We start from the raw sequence: 22,348 nt of genomic DNA, 5'->3' as shown, positions 1-22,348 counted from the left end.
CTAGTTCCCAAAGAGTTAGAAGTTCAACTGCAAAATAGCAAGTAAGACCTATTATTTTATCTCCAGAATGCATATAATTTCCATTTTTTATCATTATAATCATACTTGAAAATAACTGAACAGTAAAACAAAAGCCCCCACAAAACACAAAACTAGACGGGAAAAGGCGAAATGTGTTTCACAAGGTGATGGAGTTTTCAACAGGTAAGTGTAAATTTCATTAGGGAAGGATAAAAGACCCATTTTCTCATACTTTTGTATCTGACTCAAGAAAGCATCAAAGAAAAGACTGGCAATTATTCTGTTCCCATTAAAAATCTTTAGCTCTTTTCAGATATGGATTTCACAGATGCTTAGGAAATGTTAGGTGAGTAGCTCTAAATATCTCCTTCTATTCAGTTGTTTCTTCTTTTATTTCTGACAGTACTCTTCTTTCTACACTGCACTAATGTTTAATTTTTTTTTTAATTTGAATCCTCTTTTAATGTTACTTTATGAAAGAATTACCAGAGGAGCACTTGGGATTTAAAAATACAGTTTTTTTAATGTGGTCTTCAGACACAGACTTTTTTTATTTCCTCTTATAGTAATTTTCAAAACTGTCTTAAATTTTACATATCTGAAAATCATGAAGAAAGGCTGACAAAAGCTGAATTTTCACCTTAGTCCTCTCCTCTATTCTTTGTGTCCTCCAACTACCTATCCTGAGAAATTTCTAACAAAATATAATTCTGGTTCAACCCTGTAGTAACCCAGATAGTTCCTCAACTCCAGTGAAGCAGTGAAGTGGTTTTTTTTTCTGGAAAACAATACTGGAATTCAAGATACCCCTCTTTTGGAAGCAAAGACATATCTCTGTCTCTCTCTCTCTCTCTCTCTATCTCTCACTCTCCCTCTCTCTCATAGCCTTAAGAAAAATCTGCAGAGGAAAAATCCTTTCTTCAGCACCTGCACAGTGTAACCTGGTAAGCACTAAGAAATGTGAAATGCAATGAAGTGAGAAGATTCCCTGAGACTAAATTTCTGTTTCTCTCTTTTTTCTTTGCATGTATGATAACATAATAATATGTTTTCATATTATTGTAATGCTTTAATTGGAAGAAAATGTTCTTAAGGCAATGTTATAAATGGTTTCTTTACCTCAAAAGATTTTGTGAATTTCCCATGAAAAACAACATCTTTCACAGAAAAAAACAACTGAAATTATTAATTAGTCTCATTTTTAATTAAATTATGATTCCCATTTAACAGTGATTGAATTAAAATAGCCGGATAAATTAAGATAACAACACTTAGCCTAATTAAATTAGGTGTGGTATTACTTCTTACCACTGTGGATCACTAACACAATGGAACTACAAATGTCCTTTCTTTATCATTCATTCATTTATTTGTGCATGTAGATGTACTTTATCATTAAAAGAAAATTATTAACAGTCCAATATCTTCTTAGGTTTTAAAATATATAATTTTTTGAATTTAAAAATATTTTCACACCTGAAAATATTTATGTAAGAAAGCTACATGGCATTTTCAATCTTAAGTCCAGGACGCCTACATTTTTGTAAAGATACTATTAAAAGAAAGAGTATTATGCATATTTTCAAAAATACAGAACTGTTTATTTTAGTCCTAAATTGTGTTCCTTTAGATCTGAGTCACTCTGTTTCCAGTAAATAATCCTTTAGGTTAAAATAAATTCCCTATTCTAAAGTTCCACTTTGGAAAATCTACCATTAAGTGTTTCTTACAATTCTGGTCTTGTTCCTGATAGCAAGAATGCAGTGTGGCAGTCATATTTTCTGGAAAAATTCCTTCACCAGGATCCTTCTCCTGGGAAATTGAGAAGCCTCAGAGAAAAAGGAAAACAGTACTATCTCATTTGCTTCTCCTGTGTTTTGCTGCTTTGGAATGTGGCTGAGATTGTTCACCAACAGGTGATTGTTTCATTGGTTGCATGTGAATTGTTTTGATTCATTGGCCAGGTGGGGCCAAGTTGTGTCAAGGCTCTGAAAGAGTCATGAGTTTTTCATTAGTATCTTTGTAGCTTTCTGCCTGTATCCTTTCTGTATCCTTTCTGTATTCTTTAGTATAGTTTAGTTAGTATTCTTTAATATAGTATAGATCATAAAATAATAAATTAGCCTTCTGAGAACATGGAGTCAGATGCATCATTCCTTCCTTTGTCTGGGAACTGTGCAAATACAAGAATGCAGCACCTCAACTTCACATTTCACAAAAATGCTTCTTGTCAGAGGTTACAGCTGAACAAAGAGCGTATAGGCATGTTTGCATAAGTCCATGAAATCCAAATTTTGTTGATAAAAGAGGCAAATGGAAAAATAGTTAAAGTATAACAGAGAAGGCAAAGGAGCCAAAGAATTACATCTTTATTTGCCAGTCTCCTGTATAAGGATGAGGCATATTTTAAAAAATCAAGACCAAATTTAAATTATTTTCTTTTTATCAGCAATATAGTGCCCTTAAGAAAAATATGTAAGGCTTTTACAGCTGCAAGTTAACATGAAAACCAAGATATCACATTTTAGAAAGCAAATCCACTTTGAATAAATATTCAAAGAAACAATACTCATACAGGCAAGAGAAAAAAGATAGGCTTTTCTTTAGTGAGAAGGTGAGAAAAGAGCTCAGTCATTGCATTTCTTATTCCTTCAGTTGTCTTTTCCAAGTTCTGGTCTTTGTAAGAGATGAACTAGGGGGACCACTGAATTCAAATGGAGCTCTTATTTGCATAAGACTTTGTACATTTCTCAGATTTTCTCCTAAAGGATTGTTCTATTGTTTCTAGTTCTATTCAGATCCTTTTTAAAAAATCCACTATTTGTTTGGAAGCTTTCCAGACACCAGAGTAACAACTCATAAAGACAGACAAACAAGATTGAAATGTATGTTTTGCCACAGGACACATCTATCTTAGCTGTAAAATCTAAGACAAGGAATTACACATTCAAACTTGATCCTTCAAGATTTCATCTGCTTTGGTATGAACTCAGAAGCAGGCAAATAGGATTAGTTTTGATGAGAGTAAACTGGGAGATCAGCTCGAGAACTCTAAGCCCAAGCTAGACTCGCCAAAAGACGAGTAGAGCAGATTCTGGGTCTCCAATAAAAACTGCTTGGCTTTACTGGCCCCAATGACACCATAAAATTTCACACCTACATGACCACAAAAAGTTCCCCATTTTGCTTAACTCTCAAAGAGGGAGCATAAAACCACTGCACTGCATGTATGTGTGATAAAGTTGTTGTAATATGGGTAGTTTGAAGGATTCGACCTAAAGTCAAAGACCTTTGATTTGTTTTCTCACTACTGCAAAGTCAGAAGCTTGGAAGATATTTTTAATGTAAATAAGCAATTATCAAGTCTATTATAGCAATAATACGAACAGAAAAAAAAAAAAGACTTTTCCCAGGTTCTTTGTTTAATAAATTCAGTGGAGAAACAAATTACTAGAATAAACTAGAGAAATTTTGGCAAAATGGTGAAGAATTTTACAATGGAAAACTCAGATTTCCTATTAAACAAGAACTAATACTTATTAGTCAAAGATTTTTTGCAATCAACAACTGAAGAATAAACTGTAGTTTTAAATATATTTTTTAAATTCAGTAAATAAATTAACCAATTACAAAGTAAACTTTACTTAAAAACCGCATCCAACCAACTAGTCTACTCACTCACTCACTCACTCACTCACTTGTTCACTCACTCCAGTCTTATTTCTAGAAAATAAATTATTTGAAACTAGAAACCTAGTTTCATTTCCTACACAGGTATTTATTTTGTATTCCAAAGCTGGCACCAACCATTTATTTGCTGCTGAAAATAGGTTTATTTAAAAACAAAAACAAAGAAACAGAATACTGAAAAGAAAACCTCACCAATTTCAGGATTTGTAAACTGATGGCCAAACTCAAAGAGAAGTAATGTGACACATGTTAAACTGGACTTTCAACCAAATACACAATAAAAGGAAACAAAAAAAAACAAAACCAAAACAAACAAAAAAACCGCATCCAAAAACAACAACAAAAAAAATTTTAAAAAAAGAGACCCTGGAAAGAAGCTCTCTTTATTGTAGGAATTATTTCTTTCATCAGCTGTAAAGATGCAAAGGCACTTGGAGTTATTAATATGCAATTACAGTTTTAACAGTTGTAAACCTAGAATTAATTACCACTTAAATATTTGATCTTACCTACCTGTATGGCTTTTAAATACATAGCAGAAGTATTTCCTTTAGGTGTAGTCCATCTCTTTAGAAGCTGTTTTCAGTTTTTTGTTTTGTAATTGCCCCAGTATTTTTAAAATAACAAGTAAAATTGTTTCAGTAATGATGATGGAAAAATATCTCACTTTAGGCATGCATTTTTATATGTAGCAGCATGATTATTCTTTAATAATTTTTAGGAGACAGATCTATATTAACATTCTCCTGAGCACAACTGAGCTGATAAATGAAGGGAAAGTGTGTATGCATTAATTACCTGACTAGATAAAGAAAATCTTCAGAAATGTAACTTAGCTGATGTCTTAAAATTCTGAAACATGTGGAAGTCTAATTTTTGTACCAATTTTTTTATTTATCCTAGTGATTCTATCTATCTTGATTCTATCTAGAAACACCTACTGGCCTTGTGGAAGCACAAATTATATTAACCAGAAAAGATGTTCTAATAAGCTACTGGCTGGTGTTGTATAACTGGCACTGGTTTTTACAGTTAAAAACAATAATAATGCAATACTGAACTATATTTATATTTTGAAGATGTCAGCGAATACACCATCTTGGAATGATACATAGTGGGAAAGCAAGGCATAAAAATAAAATAAATACACATATTGAGTGCATGTATGTCATTCCAACATTTATTTATCGGGTAGCACAAGTATCCTAACATAATCCTTTTTCCCAGCAACTTTGGTTAGTGTCCTGTATGTCTACTGAGAATCAGGATGACTGGACATCTTGTTAAATCCTAAATACTCTACAGCATGGATATTACTGATAGGGTTAAAACAAAAGCCCTGGAGCCTATGAAGGTTTCTATTTTATTCCAGATTTTTTAAATAAAGCTAACTTGACTAGAAAAAATGTATGCAAGGCAGCTTGAAAATCATGTGTCTTTATATAAGTTATATATATATATATGTATATATATATATATATATATATATATATATATATGAGGAAGTAGATTAAAGGAGCAGTAGTAGAAATCTGAAACAATCATATTTTTGAGCTAATAAAATTATTTTTTTCTCTCTGAATGTATTTCTGCAACAAGCAAGCAAGCAAGCAAGCTGTGAAAGCATAGAGAAAATGACAAAAATCAGAGAGGTAGAGGGTAAAAAAAAATGCATATTCATACTTTTTTATTCTTGATATAGATAGTTGAAAAGAACATCTTTCAACAAAAAAAAAATCAAGAAGTGAAGAGGTAAGGTTTGACTTACAAAGTAGTTAAAAGTCGTCATAATTTTATCAACAGATAAATGGAGGGCATGTCAGCTTCCTGAAAATACTTACTGCTGAACATAATAAGTGGCAGGAGGCAAGTTCAGTGGGTGAGCAGCCAAATAAGTATGGAAGATTAGCACTGTAAATACAGATTAGAGAGCAGCTGCCTGAAGACATAACACCTTGTTCTACAATCATCTTCCATTATGCAAAATAAATGAATTTGTATATGGGTAATCCTGTGATGCAAAGGACCTCTGCTGGAAGTGCTACTGTTGACTGAGAAGGATGTGTCCTTTTCTGTAAGCCAAAATTAAATCACCATCTCTACATGGGCTTAAAGTGGGATCTGTAGCCTATTGTATAAAATTTAATTATTCTTATGGATAAGACAGGATTAGTGTGGTCCCAAGCAAAAGAAAGACATGGACTATTGATCCATGATTAAAACATTACAATTGATCACCACCTACACTTTCACTGATGTTTCTAAACTCACCTTGTCCCTGTTTCTGTCTTACTTCATTCACAGGCACTACAGACCAAATTCTGTATGCAATGAAATGGCTGAGCTCTCTGATGGAGTCACAGGGCCAGCCTATCCATTTTCATGAAAAATATTGCATTGCACTGCCATTCTATTTTCTCATGTGGCCCACTTATGCTACAGAGGCCTTGCTGCCATGGGAACACAGATTTCAGGCACAAGAGCTGAGTAAGCCAGGCATGCAGACCTGGTGAATACCTTCACAGCTCTACTGAGAATGGGTCTTCATATGCCCATATCCATCCTTCCTTCCTCTCTTCCTTCCTTCCTTCCTTCCTTCCGCCACTTCTTTCCTTCCTTCCTTCCTTCCGCCACTTCCGCCACTTCCGCCACTTCCTCCACTTCCTTCCGCCACTTCCTTCCCTCCCTCCCTGCTACAGCAAAGTTGGAGATAAGGAACTTGTCATTATCCACCTAAGAAGAGCAGAATGAATCAGTTTGAATCTTCTGTGCAGCATTTCTTTGCAATTATGTCTATTTTAGAGGGTTGAATAATTTCTGCTACTCTTTGCCATCCCCTGATAATCCATGCCTTCACTCCAGGATATCTGAATACCATTTGCATACCGGACAGACAGCATGGTGCAGCAACCTGTTGTGTCTAGACTCTTGCTTGGACAAAAAGTAACCACCAATGAAAGAAAGAGAAGGAAACCATATCTTGTATTTTAAAGCTGTGCTTTGGCCATCAGGAGTTCAGACACTGATTACAGAGCACTCTCCATCTGGGACAACTTTCAATGGAAACATTCCTCAAAGGAAGGAAAGATTTTTGGCCAAATGTCTATTTTTAGCCCAAAGTTTCTTTTATTGTCTCCTTTATCCACACTCGTATTTCGTGAGCCTGCCCTCTCCTCCATTATCTAGCTCAGTCAGTACTATCCAGACTTACAGCTGCCTACATTTGCATATTGCCTAAGCTAGCATTCATGCCGTGATGATTTTTTTGCCTTTTCTTTTTTTACATACCTTTTATGTACTTTCAGTACTTCTAGCATACAAGTAATTCTTTAAGCCTGATATCTTAGCATAGTTCTGCTATGCTAAGAAGGCAAGAAGACCAAATATCCTAAAGGCTTCACAGTTGGACGCTGGAAAGCCCTACGCTGTCTTGAGAAACCAAAGGTCTCTCTGGACATATTTTGTAAATGAAAGGATTAAACCCCGTCTGGGGCTAATACTTTAGAATAGGGGGATGTCACACCATTCATTGAAGCTTCTTGTTGGGAATCTTCATGAAATTTGCTAATTTGCAGGGTCCATAAAATTGTATATGCAGGTGGGTGCATTTTGCCATATTCCACCTTTACAAATTGTTGCACCTAAGCATCCTTATTATTAAATATCAAAGTAAAAACCCTTTTATCCTTTAACTGTGTCTGGCTTATAATTCTAGGGCCAGGAAAAAGGCATCAGCACTAAGGATTACCTCAGAAATGTCTTCTCCTGGCAGACCTCTGCCCTTAACACTCCTCAGTAATTATCCCATAGAAAATTTACATGTTCAAAAAATATAATCCTGATAAATGTCCTGGTCTTTTCCAAAGTTATAAACAGCCGTCATAGTTGAAGTTATGTTTAGCAAATAGCTTTTTGTCTCTTACTTACATTTACAACTCATACAGCCAATGCAAAACAATTCATGCAGAACAAGAATGTTGATTTAATCTTAGCTGCAAAAATTATCATAGGCTTTCTTCAAATAATGATAAAAACTATTTTTGAGCCTTATTTGTCAACACAAAACAGGAAGCTTATTGGCTTCTAAAGGCTAATAAAATATATAGTACTCAACACGCAGCAATATTATTTATGGAGTTGCAAATTCAAAAGTAATTTCTATTGAATTTTCATGATAATAGCATTTAAAAAGGAAACAACCAAGCCAAAAGCTAATGGAAGTACAGAAGAAACGCTGAAAAGATAAATGCAAAAATAGTTTATTTACCTCCATTTTTTTAGACACATATAACAAACATTAAAAAATATGTGTTTTCATGATTTAAAAAATGTGTCTAATTGCTAGGTAAAAAAGTGCACAGAGAACCAGGGCTATTATTATAAATATTGCAAGTCAGCATTACTATTATACTGAGGCCAAGTCTCAGAGCTGCTCAAGGTAATAAACATTCAAATCACTTTGTTTCATAAATGAGTTCTTAAATTCAGCAAATTTTAAGATGGAAGAACAGAACTACTACATAGAAAATGTCAATTACTGTCCAGGGAATCTGATAAATGAGTCTGAAATGCAAAATAGATCAAATTGTCATGAAGAAAATGCAGTAAAAACTGATGAAAAAATAAGAATAGGGTAGGCAACGTCCTCTGTCAGGAATACCCTCTCCCTAACACTGATACCTCATAGTTGATAGGTGAACATCTCCCTAGAATGCATTGACCATGTGGATTTTATCTCTTCTAATACCGATGGAGCTGGAGATACTTAACTGACAAGTATAATATAAATTTAGAGGCATCAGAGTCAAATAAACCCTCAATCGTGGTGATCATATGGACTGTCAGATATTTTACTTCCCAAGTAAAATATATAACACTATAAATGCGAGCTTTCTGCTGCTTCATTCTTTTTCAGTCCAGAACTTATTTCAATCTTTCTATTTTTCTTTAATTTGTAAATAGCATTTCTTTAAGGAAGTGGAACTGAAGTGTTTCTGTGACAACAGCATTCATAGTAACATCCATAGAAACATCCAAAGCCCCAACTTTAATTTCTCTTAACTGGCTTTTTTACCAATTCCCATTAACTATCACCTCTAATAAGAGTTTTTATGATCCTTATACACCAAGTAAGTTTTTCTTTTCTTATAATTCCTGCTGCTGAGTAGAAAAAAAGGGAAAAACTGGATGCCGTTAAAGGTTTAACACTCTATATGCTTAATTATCTTCATTTTTATCATTATTAGACTGTTAAGAAAATAATATATTTTGACATTAATTGAACGACGTCTGATTGCTCTGGTGGCTGCTTAAAAATCAAAATCACACTTAACTCTTCATAATATGAGGCAGCTGGTCTGGTTAGCATCTTTGCCTATATAAGTTTATAGATTCCATCAAAATTTGCTTTTTATTGTACTTATTATTTCATATATAAGGTATTAAGATTAACATTAATGCTAATCTCTGAGCTTCAGAGAAAATTATCAAGTCTTTGTGAGTAATAAAAGCTCAGTCATAAGTAATAATCAGCTCATTCTTAGTAGGTATTCTGGATACTGTTATGAAATGAATTTAAATACTGATAATCAACATTATATCTGATATCTTAATATCAGTCTGTGTATCTAATGTATATAATATTGTAAAATCTTCATCATGAAAGGAGTGCCTTAAAAATAAAAAATGTATCTGAAAATAAGAATACACTCATATTGTGTATTAACATGTTAATACATCCCTATGGATGTTACTAGATTGAGGTAACAGGATTTTAAAAACTTTTGGAATTTCCTGAAGATTTATTTTACAGGTATTTTGGCTTTTGGGGGTTTTGTTTTATTTTGTTTTTTACTAGGTTTTGCATATGTGTTTTACAGTTTTACATGTTTTTGAATTGCAAGTAATTTCTGAGCCAACAAATAGACATACTGTTGTTGTCCTACAGCAAAGGTGCAGTGTGGTCTGACTAAACAAAGTTTCTCAGTGGCATAATGTTGGACTAATATATATTAGGTTGCAGTCTGATGATGATCTCCTCACAAAAAAAAAGAAAGACAATCAGCAGGACTGGAAGGGCTATGGAAGAACAGGACATTACTAAATTCACTGAAAAGCAAAATGCTATTTTTTGACTTTTAAGCAAAAGTACTCCAAAATCAGCAGAATCACAGTTTAGGCCTGCCTCCTGACCACCACACAGTAACTCTGTGAAAGAAGTAATTTTTCTCATTCTTCTTCCTCTGCGTATCTCCTCTGACAGCTTCAAACACACACATAATTCAGGGAAATGAGCTCTGCTCTTATTCACTTACCTGTCTTTAAGATCATATAGGCATTAGGTTTTCATTTAAAAGAAAGGTATAATTTTTCTTAAAACTGTGATGTGTAGTATATTAAGGCTATTAGGAGGTTTATATAGTCTACCATAACATTTTACAGCATAGCAAATTAAATGTATTATTCAAAGCTTTGCCTAATTTTTGTCATGAACCACATAACTCTTGCAAGAATGCTGAATGAATTCATAATGATGGAACATTTAAAATAGTGAGAAATAATACATTTTAAATTTTAAGACTTAATTATTCATTACGAATCAATTCTAATAATACTGGCAATGTATTCAGCAGATATCCCTGTAGCTGTGATGGGTCTCAGTAATCTGATTGCTATATAATTTGATAGACATTTTCTTTGTCTTGGTTGTTATTAGAAGCATTATTTTATAAAGGACTCCAGTAATATTTTCAAGACTTTTTTTCAAACTTCAAATGAGTTTCTCAGCTCTACGAGTTCAGAGTAGTCCACATTTAATATACACTAGAAGTCCTAAAGAGATTTTTTGTTGTAGTTTAGTGCCATTAGGTCTACCAATTCTTGACTTTAATGCCAAAGCAGGGACAGCAATTTCAGATTAGTTTAGCTGCCAGAAACACTATTTTCATTCAGAAGATAAACTCCAACTGACTTCAGAGAAGCAAGTTCAAGACCCTTGTGGGCAAAAAACCACCCATGAATAAGAAACTCTCTGATATAAAAGATTAGCATACTCCTTCCTTGGCAAGAGAGGTACGTACTTATCCAAAAACTGCATACTTAAAAAACCTTTCATTGTTTAAATAACTATCTGCAGCCCTTGACTACACCAGTAGTGTCTTAAAGGAGTGTGTAAGTAATGAAGGTCACTGAAGAGTTAAAGCATAAATGCATCATGATGTGACTTACTAGTCCTTTCTCTTACTGTTCTCAGAATATCATTATTGCATGTAGGCAACAATCTTATTTATCTGAAAATCTGGAGTGGATTAAAGGACAGTTATAGGAATCTTGGTAACTAAAAACATTCAATAGGGCCACACCTTAGATGTAGCCTGTATTTATTTGCTAGGGTTCCATATTGATCATGTGAATATTAGATGAGTTCAACAGAATACATATGATTTACAAATGTGCCAAAACAGCAATTACTGGATCAGAAATTGCCAAAAAGAATTCATTAAGGATGAAGATGGATTACTGGAAAGGTGTAATTCTCTGTGCTCTCCTGATGGTATACACATCTAAAGAAAGAATGGCAACATTTTCAAAATAGGAGTCAGAACAATTGCAAAATTAATTACAAACCTTTCATTTTCTTCATTGAACCACTTAGTGTTTTAACAGAATAAGTCATTTACACAGGACACTGGGTAGAAAACTTCGTTTTGGGAAGAAAACCTCATGTACATGGATTCATTTATCACAAGACTACAGTAATTCAGTGAATTTAAATTAAGGGTTAACTGATTGACTCATGTAGAATCCCTTCCAAGAAGACTGTGGCAAACAGAATTATTGACAGCAACAAGCATCTGTTTTTCTCTTTGTGAATCTGAAAGATTTCAGTAATTCCTATTATTGATCTGCTCTTTTACTTACATTGGACAGACAAAAACCAGCAAATAAATTCCATGCTTGCTGAGAAACTTCAATTTATACTCGGTACTGTGCAAGTACCTATGTATCATCCATGTAGTATATGCACACCCAGTACATATGGAATTTAAACAATGCTATACAAAGTGATGGTTTTAATGTTTTAAAATTTCTCACATGAATGGTTTATGCCTTATAATTCACAGTGCAAAAAGTAAGAATGTATGGTGCTGAAAGGATCAAAGAAAAAACTGTTAAAAAGACAGCTGAGAGAAACTACAACACCTATTAAGATTTTATATGAATTTAAAAAATGAAAAAGTCATTCAATCACTGAAAAATGTCCATTTTAGCATATGAAAATGTTGAACCTCTTCTAGAAGTAGTGAATTGAAAATCTAAAATCTATTGTCTTCTTTAAAAAAGAATTCTTTGGAGTGAACTATTTTAATTTCTTAAATAAATAGTTAAATGCTTAAAATATTCTGTACCAAGTCAACTATTAGAAAAATCTCCTAGACTCAGCACACATTTTACTCACAGTCCTGGCTCTGAACATCCCAACAGCTTTTTTTGTCTGCTGTAAAATTTTTTTTTGTCTTAGTCCTGTGAAGTTAACTCATACATGGACAGCATGAACTTTGAAAAGTTCTACCTAAATAACAACTTAGACAGTCATAATATTCAGAAATAAACCAAAAACCAATTCCTTTGAAGGAACACAAGTTCATAACTTGTAGATATTCTATTACTACAGAGTTTATTGGCGATAAACAATGTCTCTTTTAATGAGAATATTCACCTAGATTTGTTTAAATAAAATGAGTGTAGTGAAACACAATCGATGGCTTTTAGTTTCTCATAATTCTCAGTGTCTACCTCTTGGCTTGACAGTTCACATGTGACAGTAGCTCATTCACCAACATTGTTTCCCAGGCACAATCATAATAAAGACAAACACCAATAATTCCCCAAAAGGAAACTTTCTACTTTCAAATTCTTGTCTCCCTTGAATGGGCAGTCAATGCTGATATCTTTTGTGCTGCCTCCAGAGATCTTAATGCTTGCAGCATGTGAGCCACTGCTGACTTAAGCTCCTGACACCAATGCTTGGATTCAACAGTGTCACATAAAATCTGATCTTCTGTCCTTTTGTCCAGATATACACTTGCATGTGTTTTCAGAGAGTTCCTCTGTCTGATAAACAGTTAACAGCTGAAGTTAAGATTTAGATAGTGATTACTGGCACATCAAAGGGTTGCTAAACGAGATTTCTGTGTACTGCACTGAATGCCCGTGAACAATTTGTTAAATCCAATAGATCAAACATACAAAGCAAAGTAACTTGTGTACATTTGCAATTCTGGATTACAGATTTCTAAAAATCATAAATTGGTGTTAAAATACCCCATTGAGTTACTGTAGCTCATACCACAAAGACTACAATAAAAAGATATCATTAAATTGTCAGAACAATAGCAATATTTGTGGCCTCATAACTAAAGTATCAAAATTTCTAGGCTCCACATAACAAAGGCCTTTGTAAGCTAAATTAATTCACACAGAGTTTGAAGCACATGCTTCAGCTACAGCTGACCACATCTGCTACTGAGAAACTTGTTGTTCTTTCCAAACTACTATTGGTTAATTACAATATTACATAAGACAAGTAGAGTTTTTTGCAAACTGAGTGGTCACCATAATATTTTCTTGCATTATTTTGCAGACACCCCACATATATGTACAGATATGTATATATATCCACATACATATACATTCAGTGTATGTTCAATGTGTGTATATGTGCATTAGTAAACACAAGTTCATTATTATATATACTCTAAGTCTTCAGGATTCTCTGCAGAAAAAAGATCTTTGTTTATTATTTTTTATTTCACCTGACTGTTTGCCATAGTGGAATTTATTCTCATATTGCGTGTGCGTGACTAATGATGCAATTCACTTTCTTATTAGTCTTCTAGGCAACAAGTATTTATTTCAATTTTTACTGCTATTTTTTTTTTTTTCACAAAAGCAAGAGCTGCATGTTAACTTAAGAGTTCTGGTATAAGCCTTCTATTTCTGTTATATGGACATATAGGGCTTGAAGAGAATATTTATTCAGGTTTGTCTTAGCACAGTGGCATTCAAAGCTTGTCATTCATACTGAATCTAATGAAAAAAAGACATACATGCAAGTTAAATATATAGCAGAACAATTCACAATGTCTAATTCAAGCACTCAGTATGGATAATTAATGTTTGAAAGACCAGGTCCTCCGCAGTGTAATTCACTTCATAAAGTACCCCAAAAACCTGCCATCTGCCAAATATGCATGGTCTTGGTTGTCCCTTTCAAAGAACAGAGATTTTGGATCATCTCTGACGTCTGGATTCCCCACAAAATACTTAAAAACGGTGTGGTCTACAGCTGGCCGTTTCTTGTTTTATATCCTTTTCATCTGAGAAAAAACTATTATAGGTGCTAAAAAGATGTTAGGAAAAGAATTGAGGAAGTTTTTATAATGTACTGAAGATTCCCTGATGTATCTGAATATTCTGTATCATTTAAATAAAAGGCCTTTTTGCTGTTAGAAAGGAAATTAGCAACTGACCCATATATGTCACTGAATATCTATTCTTTTATTTTCCCATGTCAGGATAGAGCTAGATCTTGCATTTAGTTACAGCACATGTGCAAAACAAGACAGAATTTAAAACAGATTTAAGGGGGTGTGTAGGGGAGGCAGTATGACACAGGGGTCTACATGTTTTCCTTACTGTACAAGCTTTTTTTTGGGTAGAAAACTGAATTAGAGTCTGTGGACAAATAATTCAGGAGACACGTCATTCCTCTAGAAAAATTAGTGAAGTAATTTTTGGACATATGGTATTTGAGTAGTTGTTTGTGCATTTGCTACTGAGATATATGATTTAAAGGAAGGACATAAAACTGGAGCTATTTGTTTGCCACTGTTTGTCACTCAGTTTCTCGTCAGCTTCTACACCTCCAGTGCAATAACAGGATACTGCCAATCATAGAAACCAAGCTCTCGACCAGACACCACCTCCACTGCAACATCCATGTGCAACAGTATGTCTTGCCCTCCACGGGAGAAAAATATCCTAGGCACAAATGTATGGTAGTCAATTTGTCTGTAAGTTTCAGTTGCAATGTTTGCATGAATGTACAAATACAATTTGGAAGACTGATCTGCAAAGTGTGTCATGTGTGAAAATCAGGAAGTCAAAATGGTTGTTGTAATTAAACTGACAGCTTGGCCTTGTATTCATTGCACACTCTCACAGTGCCGCTCCTGTGAGGACCTGTGAGGATCTGATGGACCTTGCTTGATTAAATTGTATAGAAATACCCATGAAAGCCACTCTGAATAGTTGCTAAGTTCAGAAAACTTCATAAAATTAAAAAGCTATATTTTTACAATTACATAAATTTAAAATTCAGTATTCAATTTTTTCAAATCCCAATTGGCAGATTTATGTGGTGTTATTTTAAAAATTATAGACAAATATACATATGCAACTCCCTTTTCCATATGATGTAGATTCCAATTAAATTTGCCTGTTTTCTTTACGTTCTGAATGGAAACTTTTGAACAGAACCTAAATGAATCATCTTTAGAAAGTGCAAAATTATGTCTGACAGTTTTAAAAATTACTGTTACTGGCTAGTAGTCAAAACCTTAGTCTATTTAATCATAAGCTTCTCTTTTGTGCAAAACTTTTTATGTAATATTTACATGTACTACTTAAGCACATATATTCTTGTATGCCATACAATTTCCATCTTCTGTATATTTTCAAATTAAAAATATGGAAATCAACATGAGGTAGATCACAATCTGGCTCTCCTCTGTGGGAGGCCTGTTACTCTGCATCAGAGTAGATACATTTCATGTGCAGTTTTTCTTCTTGCAGATGGGCTCAAATCACATGAGTCCCATTTGACACGTTCATGCTCTTCTTGGCTTGAACAGGTAGAACATTTATTCTACATTCTGCATGAATTCCCATCATCATCTTGTAAATCTCTGTAACTATCCTTCAAAACACAGTAATGACCATATGAGTATAACAATGATTTATATTTCAGTTCTTTCCATTTGTTATAAACCTGTATTAAAGCAGAGACATGTGAAAGTTGATCCAAAAAGGGCAACTTTTACAATGTGCAATGCAAAATGCAACTGAATGTACTTGGCTTCTTCAGCAAGTGCCAGGGAAGGCTTGTGAGCCTGTTAGTCAAACATCAGGCAGTGAAAAGAACCAGTTAAACTAAAGGACAGTAGAAGCACAAGAGTAGGTGAAAACAAACTGTCAGTGAATAAACAGAGATTGAAAGTCACAGGGAGAACAATGTAGAAGAATAAGATAATGAAACCGTCTTTTAAATATGAATCAGCACAGTGTTACCTGCTTTGAAGGCAGCATTAATTTAGTGCTTGAAAAATGTTACGTAAGACTTGAATAGGATGAAACTGTGTGTTAACTAACTAATTAACTAAGCCTCCAAAAAAGTGGAGAGTCTTGCAAACCCCAGCAACATTTTTATTTGTCTTGTTTATAAATAGGAAGTCTTAAGATTTTCCATTAGGTAAGACTTAAGGTAAGACATTAGGTGATCCATTTTCAGTTTCAACCATCAGCTAGCTGTATGTTTGTGATATTTTATAGCTTTCTAGTAATTTTTCCTCCATAATATTTTGTTCAGCATAGGTAATATGTAACCAAGCAAAAAATAAAATGTGTCTCACTTCATTTTGAAAGAAGTCCACAGACAATTTTCTATACAATATTATTAAACTCATTACATGTATTCTCATTTAAAAATTATATGTTTTCAAAGCTAATATTCTTCAATGAGTAGTTGTTGTAAAAGCAGGTTAGACTGTATCTAGGATGCTGAAAATTTGCAAAACTTTTTCAAAAAATAGTCTTTCAACATTCATGAAAGTTATTTAAATTCATTTCACCCAATTTACTTGATCAGGCTGAGTAATTTGGATCACTGTATTTAGTAGAAAAAGCACTTCCTCATAATATTTGTAGGTTTCAACACAACATAAATAGTTATTACTTCTTTAAAAATATAACATCATATTAGCAGTAAAATCAAAACCCAAATGCTTATTTGAAAGACAATATTTATAGGGTTCATATTTTTTACATGTGGGAAAGTAGAACCCACTTCAAATGTGACTCTAAACCTGAACTGTACCAAATGATGACCTATTTTTTCTACTGAGAATATAATGATTACATTTAATGATATAGATATCAATTTGAAAAAGTCTGATTTCAAGAATTGTTTTCTGAACAGTATCCCATTAATGATCAGACACATAGTGTAATAAAATAAAATTTAATCAATACAAATCAAGTATATATAAATATACATATGGGTTAATAGAAAATATGACAGAAAAGTTGTTCAAAATGCACCCTAACTTGAAGGAAAGGCTCTATTGGTTTCCACATAAATATGAAACAGGACCATTAGGCCATCTTATTAGGGACATAAAAGCAGTGCATCTAAAATAATATGGACTGAAGTAATTCAGTTTTCAACTTCATGGATTTTCAGCACAACTACAGTCAAATCTGATTAAAAAAAAATATTTCTGTACTGAAGTTAACCAGAAAATCTAAACCTCATTTTCAATTCTATTATTCAGTCTAAGAAACTACTGAGCGTGATGTGTCTAATATTGTTAGCTCTACTGTATATTGAAATACATAAATGCAAATGAACTGACTAGTAATGAATTGCAAAACAGCCAGTAATATATTGCTAAGGGGATGTTTTCCTTGTTATGCTTCCTATGAGAATCTCATTCATTGGAATAGCATTCAGAATATATGGTATTTACCTATCAATCTTAGCTTGAAAAGGAAGTGCTTAAATTCTTGATTGTGGAGGTACTTATATATATAGTAATGGTACTGGTTTTCCTAAAATTATTTTATGCTCCTAACAGAGCATCAAAGTAACTGTGCAATAAGACAAAAAAAATCTGAATGTAGCATATTTGATTGGAATATCAACATACTAAAAAATTAAATAGACTCTCAAAGACATGCAGCAAGATTTTATTCTTTAGGCAATTTAAGTAGGAATCTGATCCCCTAAAAATCCTTTTGTCATCTTTTCTCTTGATTTAGTAGCCGATTCTAAAGTTAAATATTAGATACAGCTACAGAGTCTTTAGGGAAAAATGTGGAAGCAGGTTTGGAACATGGCTAAAGGCCTTTATCTGGAATTTACAGTAGCTAAATACAATCAAGACCATATGTACTTCTAGAAATTCTGAAAATTTCCTCATGGCAAAGTCATGTGCTATTTTGAAAGGATTCCACAGGTCATTGCTGACAGTTTCTCAGATGTGCCCCTGCTCAGCCCAAACAGCTGTTGGAAACACAGCCTGGCCCTGACCCCTGTATGGCAGCACCCAGCAAGTCCTGCACCCTGCACACACTGCACACACTCTGCCCAGCAGCCCCATTCCATCTTGCTACTTCAGTTTGGTTTACTGCTCACTCCTGCTCCCATCACCTCAGTGCACACAGGACAGAACATCCCAGCACAGGATGCGCAGCAGTCTGACATCATTCGTGCTTCCAAAAGGCCCTGGTCTCGGAACGCATGAGCAAGAAAATGGACACACTTTTCAAATGTATAAAAGGAAAATCAGCATTCAAATAGTTTAGCAAACATAATAAAATAAATATTTGAGCAAATATAATAAATAGCTAGAAATAGAAGTTAGTCAAAACTAGACCAAAAAAAAGGAAATTACAGGATTCCGTTTAATATTCTGGGTTAGACAGGTGTTCTCTCACCCTGTTTACAGTGCCTTAAAGGACAGCACAGCTTTAGATATCTACACATTTTTTCTGCATCAAAGCACTTCCTCTGGGCAGTGCTAAAAAAGAAATAAAAGGAAAATTTATTGCTTATTCTCATTCTGTTACTCTCAGGAGATTTTACTTGTCAAAAGGTTTCATTCTTCTTTTTATATCTTCTGCTGAGTAGTGCTCTGCACTCTTCTACTTTGCTTTTGTCTTCTACACTCTTCTAACCCCCCATAAGCTGCAATTTGCCACTGTCAAAATTTCAAAGCCCTTCTGCAGTTTAAAATAATTTTGAGAGGTTTGAGTTTGGCACTGCTGTAGGAATGCTGTTGAACCCTGCCAGATGTTTAAAAGGAAATAAATAGTTGGAGCTTGGAAAGTCCCACCCACTAAAAAAAATACACCAAAAAAAAAAACCCATCAAGTTTTTAATGGTGTCCCACTAAGAATTATAAAGATGTCTCTGAGTAAAAAGAAAAATGTCAAATAAGCAGATGACAAAGAAAAAAATAACAAATTGGAAAATCAGCACTTTTAAGCTTTTTCCAGAAATGAAAGCATCATATGTGAAAAAATCTCTTTGAGGACTGATGTCAACTAAATATGCACAAACTTATGTAGTGGTTGCTCCATTACAGCAGCTTTTTATTCTCCTGTTGAACCAGAAATGAATGAGCGACCTTCAATTACCTTCATGTTCTTCTGTGGTTCTGAGCCTAATGTAATTTTGACGTAGGAAGACAGAGACTATTTTCAAGTTTCATATTTGGACCCCCAGCTTCTTGAAGAGAGATAGAAATAAACATCAGAGATCCTGATATTCTACATTTATTTACATTTGGGGAAAAGTTAAAAAACTCACATAAACTCACAACAACTTCATGTACATAAACTCACAACAACTTCAAAGCACATCAGCTTTGAAGTTGTTGTGAGTTTATGTACATGCTCAGATGCTCAAACTGGTGTGCTCTAACAAGTTATCATTTAACAGCTAAGGTAGATTAATTAGAGTGATACACATTCTTACCCACTTTCAAATAAAAATTAATTTTGACTGAAGAGAAAGATATTTTGCAATAGATACTTATTCTTTTTCCCCTATCAGTTATAGCCTTGGATTCTAATTTAAAAACCCTATTTTTTTAAGTTGTAGAATATTCTTTTACCATATCTCCTCCTTTATGCGTCTTACAGTAAATCTGATTTATCATAATACTTAAAAAAAAGAGCACTCAATTCTAGTTATTTCTTCTATATTATTCCCTTAATCTTTCCTATATCCATCCCGGTTCCTCACTGCTAACAGGAGGAACGTCTACTTCTACTATATGACCTGAACAATGTCAATTAGAACCTCCTATTCTTAATAATATTGGCTTTTTTGGAGGCAGATTTGTAAGAATGGATTGAGATTCCTACTGCTTTTTGAGAGAAATTACAATTTTTATTCCTAGGTTTAAAACAGGAAATTTCGCTGAGAGGAAAAAAATGGGAGCAGAAAGAGCATCGGGAAATTTTGGGTAGAGTCTTCCAAAATGCATATAGAAATAGTTTTCCTAGTGTTGGTGGCAAACACACGTAATTATGTTGATGTTGGTCTGATAGAAGTATGTGTTCTCACTGCTGAGTGCTCTGGCAGAGCACAGCTGACCCCTGAATTAATAACAGATTCTCATCACCTTGATGAATGCATAAAAAGTGAGCTGACAGTATGTCACATATTTTCACAATTCTCAAGTTCTGCAGTAATCACTCTGGAAATGCTCTTTGTTCTAAATAAATGTTCCTTGTTCTAAAGTGAGAAAACTGACTGTCAAAATGTGCATTTTACTGTGAACCTTCTGGTTTGAATCTTCCTTTTTTTTTTTTTTTTTTTTTTTTTTTTTGTTTGCTGTTGTTTATACTATTTTTTTCTGCATAGTTTTGAGGGCTGCTTACCTCTGATTAATATAAATCTGTAATTTAAAAAATTGTTTATTCATTATAACTGTGTGGTATATTTTGCACATAGTGTAAAAAATGGGAGGAGAGATCTGTACTGAACAGTCTGGGATTTTTTCCCAATGATGTTTCATGCTGCAGCCCAACACACAGGCATTGGACCATAATATCATGCGCAAGAAATTAGAATATTTCAGGTCTGTTGAACACTGTGAATGTTTTACATTAAACTGCTAAAATGCAGGTGGTTTTGTATGCTGAAAAGAAATCCAGTGTTTAGTGGTCCTCAAATTCTTTCACCTGTGCAGATTTCTCATCTAGTGAATAAAATAACCCACATCAGTTAGCACATGGCCTGTTAATATGCACTGCCATCATGATTATGTGTTATGTTTACAAGAGAATGTTGCTTTTATTTTTTCCCGTCCCCCTTTTTTTTTTTTTTTTTTTTTTTTTAAAGAAAACCATGTTTTAAGTAGCTTGGGTAGGCAGCTTATTAATTAGAAGACTTCCGTACTACACAGAGAAAGAAAATGTGTTTCTAGTAGCAACAGAGATTGTGTGGAATACATTAAAGGAATAAGCTGAGTAAACCAGCATAAATTTTTCACAGTCAATTCACAAAACTATCACTAAAGAAGTAATGTCTCCAAATATCTTTGAATAAAACAACCCCCTAAGAAAACATTCCACAGATAAACTTGTTTTTATTAGATTTCAGTTTTACACAGGAGTCTTGCAGTGCTGACCTAATGGTCAGTAATACAATGAAAGAAAACATTTTTTTCCACTGTTTTGAGATGTTAAGGTAATTATTCACGGTCTGATGCACAGAAATAATTCTAAATGTAGTAGTTTTAGTCTCCACAATAATATTAACTTCATTTGAAAGAAGATTCTTTAGTCATAAATCTAAGACCCAAGAAGACAGAAGAATAATTATAAGATGGATTCTGGGAGAAAAACAAGTAAGTTTCCGCATCCTGCAGTAGGAAATATGTGACTATGTTGGATAACCATTGAATGAACAAATGGTGCCCACAAAAAATACATTAACTTAAATGGAATCTTTAATTCTGCTGCACATAATTGCTTGTTTTGCCCATATCCAGATTCAGACTTTTTTGTTTGCTTTCTCAGTACCACAACTTGCATTTTCATCCTCACAGAAAGCAAGTACTGTTTCTGAACCCATGTCTGCAACTGATCACTCAGCTGTCCTTCAGGAGAAGACTGCATAAAGTCAAGCAATACAGAATATTCAGTTGGTCAAAGTGCTGTCATTGTCAGTGTTAGTTTTTGGATATTCTGGACATAGGTATCTTCCAGCTGCTTGTTTTCTCTTAATAGCCAAGTCCAAGTGATCTGTCTTTTGGAAAGAGGATTTTTGGAGAGTTCAGTTGTCAATTTTTTAAAATTTTTTTTTAATTGACTCTTTGAGATGGGTAACAAATGGTTCTGGATTAAAAAGAACCAATTGAATTATAATTATTTGGATTCCTCCCATTGTATCTTTACTCTTGTTCTCATACATGAAGGAGGCTATAGAAACACAGAATTTTGCACCAGCAGAGATCTAAAACATGATTTCACTCTAACCTCCTGTCATGCTCAGGGACATTTTCCACTGGATGGAAAGCCATATCCAGCATGATCATGAACTCTTCCAGGGATGGGCCATCCGCAGTTTCTCTGTTCACTGACATCATAGTCAAGAGTTTCGTCCTAATATCTAATGTGACAGTATCCTCTTACAGTTTAAAATATTTCCCCCTTATCCTATCTCTACATGTTTTTGTAAAAAGTCCCTCTCCAGCTTTCTTAGGACCCCTTTAGGTACTGGAAATTGTTATAAGGTTTTCCCAGAGCCTTCTCTTCTCCAAGGTGAACAACCCCACTTCTC

This window comes from Onychostruthus taczanowskii, unplaced genomic scaffold, assembly GCF_017590055.1.
Source record: "Onychostruthus taczanowskii isolate IOZ18803 unplaced genomic scaffold, ASM1759005v1 scaffold35, whole genome shotgun sequence".
Taxonomy (NCBI): Eukaryota; Metazoa; Chordata; class Aves; order Passeriformes; family Passeridae; genus Onychostruthus; species Onychostruthus taczanowskii.
Note: the sequence above shows the minus strand (reverse complement) of the source record.